We start from the raw sequence: 9,640 nt of genomic DNA on the forward strand, positions 1-9,640 counted from the left end.
ATGATACTGTTTCTCCCTCAGCAGCCTTGTTTTTTTCTAGTGATATGCTGCTCTTTTGATCTTTATTTTTTTCTCTAGGAGTTACAGGAAAAAGAACAAGAAATTACTTTTCCTTCAGTGACTGACCACAAATCCTGATGTAGCATTCCTTTCCAAGGTTAAATTCATCAATTCTTCTCTCTGATTTTCCTTGCACAGAGCCCAGGGCACAGAGTTTCCCAGAGAAGGACCTGGCTGGGCTCACTTTCTGCATTCAGTGATATTCCCTATTTATCCCTCCTGCCCTGCTATGTTCTGATGGCCCCAAGAGATGTTTCTGGCAGTTGCAGGAGGTTTGGTGCTCTGCAGTGTCCGGGGACAGGATGAAAACAAAACCGACCATCTGCTTTCTGCAGCTTTGGTCACCTGAGCAATGATAAGCACACATCCCTCCTGGTTCATGGCAAAAGGAAAGCGTGGGAGGGTGGGAGATGCTATTTCTGCCAGTGTTAGGTACAGAATGTGTGATCACCTACCAGGACATATGGTGATTACTTCCTGCAGCTCATAATATCTCACACAGATCTTTTCTCATCTAGAACCACTGATCTTTTGAACCTTTCCATCAAGGGAAATGAAGGAGAAGACCACTTAGCAGCTGCTCTCTTCAATCTCTATTCAAATGTTGATTGTAACTAAGTTTGCCTTGTCAAAATGCTTTTGAACATGAAAGAAGCTGCTGCCAATATTTTTCTGGCAGCATCTGAGCCTCACCCTACCTGTGCTGGGGATTTCAGACTTCTATAGTCTGAACAAAGAGAACAGCAGTTGGCAAAAGAACTTCTAAGCTTCTTCTTTCTTTCTTTCTTTCTTTCTTTCTTTCTTTCTTGCTTGCTTGCTTTCTTGCTTGCTTTCTTTTCTTTCTTTCTTTCTTTCTTTCTTTCTTTCTTTCTTTCTTTCTTTCCTTCTTTCTTCCTTTTTTTCTTTCTTTTCTTTCTCTTTCTTTCTTTCTTCCTTCCTTTCTTTCTTTCTTTCTTTCTCTCTTTTCTTTCTTTCTTTCCTTCCTTTCTTTTGTTCTTTCTCTCCTTTCTTTCTTTCTTTCCTTTCTTTCTTTTCTTTCTCTTTCTTTCTTTCTTCCTTCCTTTCTTTCTTTTCTTTCTTTCTCTCTTTCTTTCTTTCTTTCTTTCTTTCCTTCCTTCCTTTCTTTCTTTTTCTTTCTTTTCTTTCTTTCTTTCTCTCTTTTCTTTCTTTCTTTCCTTCCTTCCTTTCTTTTTCTTTCTTTCTTTCTTTCTCTCCTTTCTTTCTTTTCTTTCTTTCTCTCTTTCTTTCTTTCTAATTTTAGTGATATGATTTTCTCTCTTTTCCTTCCTTCCTTCCTTCCTTCTAGATAAAACTCTGTTTTATACAAGCAGCCTGTCAGTTCATAATTTCACACAGGTCCCTTCCTTCTGTAATGTCCGGAATTTAAAGAACTTTAAAACTGATGGAGAGGGCCAAGGCTTTACTCCATGGGATGCCTTTTGAAATGTTAATTTGAAAGGGACATAACCCTCTCGATTAGAAAGAGTGCCATGCCCTTTGTCTATCATCCCCTAATTAAGGTGTGTTGTGATGACATTGTTCTGCATGTTTTGTGATTGGATCTGATGCTGATAGATTTGGGATAGGGTGGAGTTTGTGATGAACAGGGCAGAACTGAATTATCTTCCTCCTATATTTGCAATTTAAATATATCTCAGCAGAATTAATTGCTTGTGATACAAATGCTTTGTTTCTAAGTCATAGCTGGATTCATGAAGGCTGATTCTCTTCTCAGCTGCCCACTTTCTCCAGTAAATGATGTCTTTAAAAAATGCATTTGTAAAACTCATGATTTGTACCAATGAAAGGAGCAAAATAGACCTTTTCTCTAATTTTTTATTTTAGCTTTCCATCTTTGGAAACTTTCAAACTTTTATTCACACATTTTATTCTTGTCTCACCTGATAGAATCTTATAAGGACCTTGGAGCATTTACATCTGAGCCCTTCTAACTGATGGTTTAGCAGAGAAAACAATGCAAGGTAATGAACCAAATGTCTCATTAGTGACCAGCCAAGGTCAGCAGCTTCAATAAACAGTTTAACCTCATTGTTAAAAGAAATAATGGTGCTGCTTTAACATGAGTAATTGATGGATCCTTTAGTGGACATCAGAGAATGTTTACTGGAAGAACATTAATGGGAAGAGAACCTGGTAGTGAGCATTATAAACCAACTGGAGGCAAAACTAACTGCAAAGATAAAAAGCTATAGCTTTTTACAGGAGTGACTGTGCCTCAACAAAGAATTATTTTTTTTTTTCTGGTAGGTACTGAAGTTTTTTGCATATGTTTCCAGTAGTCATGGCCCATCTTTCCAGCCTGCTGGGCTCACTCCATGCTGCTGTCAGGCAGAGAGAGGTTGCTTCCTAAATTGCAACTTGGATTCCGTTTTAAACCTCCATTGGAAGGGAGTCTGTAGGTGCCCCTTTAGAGACCTTCTCTGCTGTCCACTCCCTCCTCCACTTCTTTCAACTTTCCTGCGTGCCTGTCAGGGCAACCATCACTTCAATCAACAGACATGGAAACTGCAACTACCGAGTCTCATCGCTGGATCCAGTGGGTGGTAACTATAAATCCTTCTACTTCTATACTTTCTTTCTCTTTCTTTTCCCTATACATTTTCTTAAGTGTTATTTTTATGCTTTTATATTGCTATATTACCACAGGCAATAGCAACCAAAACAGCTATGTATCTGTTTTCCTTTGCAAAAATAAACCCTACACCTATATGCATTTACAAACACCAATCATTCAGTGTCGTTTCACTCCAATCTATCCCAAGGGATCTATTAACAAGAACCTGGGTTACCCTCACCTTTTGGGGCAGATTGTAACAGTACCTCAACACACATCTACAGCTATTAATGTCAGACATCTACAGCTATTAGTGTCAGGAACTTCTCCTCTGAGGCTCCAGTCTTTTGGAACAGCCCTCCTCTGCCTCATTGACTTACACTTGTTCATCAAACATCCAGTGAGAACAAGTATCTGTTTTCTTTGCCTAAATCACTTCATTGTTTCCTTCCTCTCAATGCTGATTTATCTCCATATTTATTTAATTACATGTTTGGTTTTTGAGCTACACTTCTTCTAAATGATGCCATATAAAATGAAGCCTTGTAGTAGGTTTACAGGTGGAAAAAGAAGAAAGATGATAAAAGTTTTAATTTATGTTTTTGCAGAATTCCAGCTGCATTTCTGTGGAACAAGTGCACAATTTTCCCTCCTGTAGAAATTGGCAAAGAAGAGAACATAGAATGGAAATGTTTTCCGGACACTGTGCATGTATCATCTCACAGGATGTAGACATCCATATCTATGACAGAAGCTGTCACCCCGGGCTCTTTGTATTAAGACATTTTTAGAGCATTATCCTTCCCATTCTAACATAAGTCATATTAACTGTTTCATAGAACTTCTTTTTCTTCAATTTGACTATGAGAAAAGACTGTGTTGACTTACTCCAATTTGCACATCCACCCAGCAGACCTCTAGCTTTAGGTGTCCTATCCATTATATGTTTTTGCAAGCTAAAAATGCACAGCCTACTGTTGTAGCTTCCTTTTCAGAAGGGGGGAATAGGAAGAAATACCTGTTCTAAAGAGTTTTTAAAATGAAAGCTGAGTAGCATCTAGCACACTCATGGGTTTGACATGCTGAACCAAGTATGAGGGAAGTGACAACTTCACTGTAAGAGCTTTATTTGCATAGCATATTAAAAGTACTATCTGCCTGAGTCCCACATGGGAGGAACTCTGGACTGTGAATTTTGGCTCCTGGTTTTCATTTCTGAGAGATAATGAGGAAGAGAAGACACAACAAGATTTCATAAAAGGAGATTAGAAAGCCATGTGGCCTGATTCATACTTTTAATACAGGGCATGCATGCTATTGTAGAACTCCTGATTAATTACATGTTTTCATCTCACCAGCAACAAAAGCTTCGTGCTAGGGTGAAAAACAGGATGAACAATCTCATCAGTAAAGCTGTGGACAAATTTAGTTCATGCAGTTAAAGTCAAATCTGCATTCCATTGAGCTCAGTGAAAGAAAAAATAACAGCCAAAGAGAACGTTCAAAGACTTTAGTAGGTTTTTAGTCTTTTCACCCTCTGCTTAATTATGTTACCCTCTACTTAATTATGTCTTGGTAGTGTTATAATCCTTAGAAACTTCATCCTCCAGATGAGTCTGTCCATAATGAATTCTGCTTTTTTATATCTTCCTCCAGTACAATTCTGAATCAGAGCACAGAAAATGCAGCCAGAGATTCTCCTGGAGGATCTGACAGAACACTGTGAAAGAAAACTTGATTTTGTCTTTATTGCACCACACATGAGTGCCTCCATCTCGTTAATGTAGGAAATGTGTTATCTGAGGAAGAGGAGCTTGGAAGCTGGGAACGTCAGTGGTTTAGAGCCCCTTTTTTTCTTTCATTTTATCTGTTAGATGGCAAGGCAAATTAAATGTCTCATCATGATGAAATAACAGCTTTTTCAAATGTGTCCATTTGGCAAGAAAACATTGTATTTTTGTGAGTGCACTAGCCTCAGTCCCACAAGGGGACCAACTGGCTTCCAAGCTGTAATAAAGGAAATGACAAGCTGGGTTAGTTGTTGCTGGGCTGTTCTTTTTGTGCTGAAAGCATTCATTGCTTGTTTTTGCAGGGGATGAAACTTCTCCATCTAGAAGCCTTCTTTGTTCACAACAATGTTGGCTGTAGAAGCATCTGCACTGCTTCCTACCCTTCCTGCAAAACTGCTCTCTGAGTCTGCACTTTCCTCTCCTTGTGGCCTTATTCTCTTCATAAACACCCTCACAGATGAGAATTCTACCACACCTAATCCATGATTTTATAACACTGCTACTAACTGCTAATGCCCGTACCAATACTTCAGTGCCTTATAAACTTGAATCTCAACACGTGTGAAATCCCAGAGTGAAATTCTAATTCCACATCCCTTTATCTCCTTTCCTCCAATATAAAATTTTTCACTCCTCTGTCTTAGGTTGCCTCTTAAAGCAGGAGCATCAAACCTGCCAGAGTTCTAGAAGTGTTTGAACAATGTTTTCAGGTGCTTGATGTAATTCTTGGGGCTGTTCTGTGCAGGGCCAGGAGCTGGATTTTGATGATCCGTGATTCCAACTCAGGGTATTCTATGTTTCTATGTAGAATGTGAAACTGCAGGAGGGACCTGCTGTCCTCTGGGGTCTGAAAATACTGCCCAAACAGCATGACCAGCCCCAACCACTCTCCTGACCATGAGGCAAAATCATTACTAAGACTGACCTGGTGGAAAGCCATATGTGGGGTATTTTGGGAATAGACTGGGCAGATGTGAAAAAAGGTAAAGGAACCATGAGCCCCAGGGCAACCAAATCCAGTCATGCAGTGTGATATGAACACAAATATTTCAGTCTGATATGCAATTTGATGCAGTCCTTGTGTAGCTACTGTGCACCACAGCCCATCTCTAGTCTAAGGATGACTTTATCAGTACCCTGATAAGCTCTTCTCCCAATTTCTATTTTTCTGAGGCTTCTAATCTGATGAATTTAAATAAAAGCCATTAGCTTGTCCTTTGCTCTCTCTTCTGCCACAGCTCGTGGGTTGTAAGGGAAAAGGATAGGGCACTGCAATAAGGACTAGGACACAGCTGAGGGTGAGGGAAGCAATGCCAACTTTATTAGGGAGAACACAGACTTATATAGGGTAGTTTAGGGGTTGGGCTCAGGTAAGGGGAGGAGGGAAGGATTGGCAGGTCTGAAGGGATTAGGATTGGGTATTATAATAAGGAGGGGTGGAGACTTTGGGTATCCGGGGGAAAGGACCAATGGGAGCTACCTCTGCACTGCGGCAAACTGCAACCAATCACAGGCAGAGGAGCGGGAAAGCAGGGGAGAACAACAGGTTCTGGCGGGAAAACTGTGAGGGGAGGAAGAAGACAACATGGTGGATATGATTTTAAAACAGCAACCAGGGGTACAAATATACTAATAAACACATAACAAGAAACTGGGGCTAACTGTGAGAAACTGGGGATAACAGAGGGTAACAGTCCAGTCCGGTTACAGCCTTTTCAGGCTGTAGATTGTCCATTCCAGTATAAAAAAGGTCCTTTTATGAGTCATAAACTCTCCTCCATGCTTGGAATCTTTCCCATTCCTCTCGCAGATGGTTCTCGTCGTCCCCAACACTCTTCCCCACTTTAGACATTCAAGTACTTTTTAAGAGCACCCATGTTACAGCTTGGCTGAACGAGACCAACAGCCTGTACCTAAATGCCTGTGGCCCCTACCGAGCCCCACCTCAATCAGGATCATGCAGCAGCAGTCAGCATAACCAGAGGTTTAGCAGGCCTGCTTTCAACTAGCCCCTGTGTCCCACAGGGACTAGTGTATCAAACTGGAACATCTAGCTCTTTATCCCTGAGATAATTAGGACATGCCTGCCCCGTGGACGTACAGGAACTTGAGCAGCTCTGCAGCTCACTCTGGAGATGAAAATGCTGTGTATTAACTGAATGCTTAGATCTTCAACAGCTTTGGCATCTCTGCACCTTGTTCCAAACTGTGGCATAAATCAGCCCTTAATGAGAGGGAAGAAACATATTTAAAAGACTGAAAAGGAATCTTAACAGAGTATTTCAACCCTGCTTCTGCAACTCTTCCTGCAGTTTCACCCTGTTTCTCTTTATTGGATCTTCATCACACCTGTAAGTTCTCAAGAATCAGTATAACACTGTGGTTATCATAAAGACCCAATAGCTCTGACTGGATTCCCGGTTAGACACAGGTTTGTTTTGAAATTCACATAAGTCAAATATACTCATTCTGTAACAACAACACAGGCTTAGATTTCCTCCCACCTCGGGAGCATTCAGGCTCTCTGTGATCAGATCTGTCAAAGGAAGATGGAAATCTCTAATTGGAAAGACAGGAATGGGCTTGAACAAGGCATCTCTCAGAAAGGCACCATGAAAGGACTGGAAAGTGAGGTCAAGCTGAGGTTTGAGCTTTGGTAAAGTGTAAAATATTCTAGTGTGCCCCTTTCCTTCCCTAAGTGTACTTCTCTCTCTTGAGTGCAGCAGAAGATTATGTGGCAGAAAAACACATCCAAGAATAACTGACATTCTTATCCTTAACACCCTTGTACTATGTCAAATTCATCTGTACACATTTTTTCTGTCCTATCTACATAAAATATTTAAATATAAAATATTTAAATATAAAATGCTGTCTAAGCTGGGGCGTTTTTTTTCTTTACGAAAAAAGGACCCAGAAAATCTGCATAGAACAATGCAGATTGCTCCTTGTTGCATTTTTTTATGTTCTCTTGGCTAGATACATTCCTGGCTTTCCTCACAAATTTCAACACAATCTAACAATTATATTTGAAAATTAATGCAATTTTTATACTTTTCAATTCCAGCATGTCTCATGATAGAGAAGGTAAAAAAGAAATTCAGGTGAGAAGGATGGGTGACAGAGATTGGTTTAAAGTACCATTGGGTGAAAAGTTAGCTACATCATGAGGTACTTAGATAGGTAAGGTTTTATCTAGAAGAGGTATATGTACTGACTCCTTAGTGCCTTCTTTTTGCATAGTACAGTGCAAATTTTCTGGCTTATGCATGTAGAATAGTATGTTGGATGGATATCATTTAGAGCAGAAGTTGGACTGTCCCTACTCTTTATGTGAAATATGCATTGTGTCTCTGTAACGAAACTCAAAGTTGTTAGACCTGGTTTCACTTGGATGAACTTGTCAAAGCAACTTTTGTTGTTCTCTATTCCTTAGATAACATCCAGTTTCATTTGATATGTATCTAATTAATGTCTATAAAGTTAGTTAAGTTCTGTCCTCCAAAACATTTGCTAAGATTTTAATTTAGATTACTTTGGTTCAGCAGGACTGATAATTAACAGCTTGTGTGGAAGATGATACTTCGTTTTGTCCATAGGCAAGGAGAAAAAGTCCATTTCCTGGAAATAGTTCTAATAGATATGAAAAAAAACACTTGAAAACATTTACAATATGATATCCCACTAAGAAATATCACTGTTGGGCTATTTAAACCAGGCCATCTTCATTTTCTATTACTCCATTAGATTCTGTAATATCTTTATTAGATCAGTCCTATAGTATTTACACAAAATCTCATGTTTTTCAAAAGGGCATAAATCTTCAGAGGCTGTAAAAACATGGTGAGTGGAGTTAAACATTCTAGTTGCTTTCATGAAATGAAATGAAAGTCCTTGCTTTTCTGTCCTCTAAAAGGGTAGTAAAGTGGTTGGGAGCACTGGCGCATGTGTAGTTTTTACTCGTTTATAATACACTTCCTTATTTATTGTGATGCCAACTTTTTAATTTTGGAAGAACTATCATCTTTTATGATGCTATTGACCATAATTTTTTCAAAACTCCACCTTATAAATCCTGGTGAAGTTTTTATATAAATCTATTTAGAAATTTTAATGACATATAAAGCTTCGATGATGAAATAAGCATTCTGTGCATTTAATATTACTGAACACAAGGGTACAACCATTAATCCATTCTCTTGAGCTGTCTTCTGTAACACTTTTGATAGAAGGGGATTAAACTTATTTCTTTAACAAGATAATATTGACAACCAGATGAATCACAGTTATAGTCATGTATGATGACTCCAGAAAACCCCCTCTTCCTCCCAGTGCTTTTGCCTTCCAGCTTACCTTGACTCACAGGCTGTTTGCTGTGTTGTCATCTGCATTTCACGGTTGAATGATGTATACCAACTTAAAAACATTCCCAACCTGCATTATAAAAGTGGCAATACTAAAACTTCTTGTGCTAAAATAGTCCAACTAAATGGGTACTTTTTTCTTGAGCATTATTCCAGGATAGATCATTGTGTGCTCTAATTAATAAGTAAACAGTATGTTCCTCCTATTCCCCCATGGATTATGGTAAAAGGAACGTAGCAGAAGGCATTTTTCCTAGCCTAAAACTTATGTTGCCACATTAACTATGTTTAAGCACTGAAATATTGATCGAAGAGAGTTTTGAGCTAAAGAGCAAGAAGTTTATAATGGTGTGTCAAAGGAAAGGTAGGTCTGATGAGCACATTTCAAGTATGACTTTCTGCTGTGAAAATGTTGCAAAGTATTTAAATAATGAAACTGGAGCAAGAATTGGAAGTTTATTTTCTCACTTTCTTCCCATATCCCAAGGCAATACAGATGTCACATCTTTGCTGTTTCCCCACTCCCTAAAAATTACATCAGCATTAAAAGGCAAATGTCTACTTAATATTTATACAAAGAAAGACTCTGACGGGTAACATTTCATCTAAAATGCTTTCTCGTTAAAAAAATTGTATCAGGAACATAATGCCTTGCAAGTTTATCTAGGCCAGAAGTCTAATCAAATTAACACCACTTCAGTGCTAATGAGGACTTGTAGTCATTCACCTTAATTAGCCATTCTGAATAAATATATTTTTAGCACCATGCCATTTAGGTAGCTCAGTTCTATAATCCTGTCCAACTTCTCATGACCTGAGTGATGAAGTCACAGAGGCAGAAGGAACATCAG

This window comes from Chiroxiphia lanceolata, chromosome 3 (assembly GCF_009829145.1).
Source record: "Chiroxiphia lanceolata isolate bChiLan1 chromosome 3, bChiLan1.pri, whole genome shotgun sequence".
Lineage (NCBI taxonomy): Eukaryota > Metazoa > Chordata > Aves > Passeriformes > Pipridae > Chiroxiphia > Chiroxiphia lanceolata.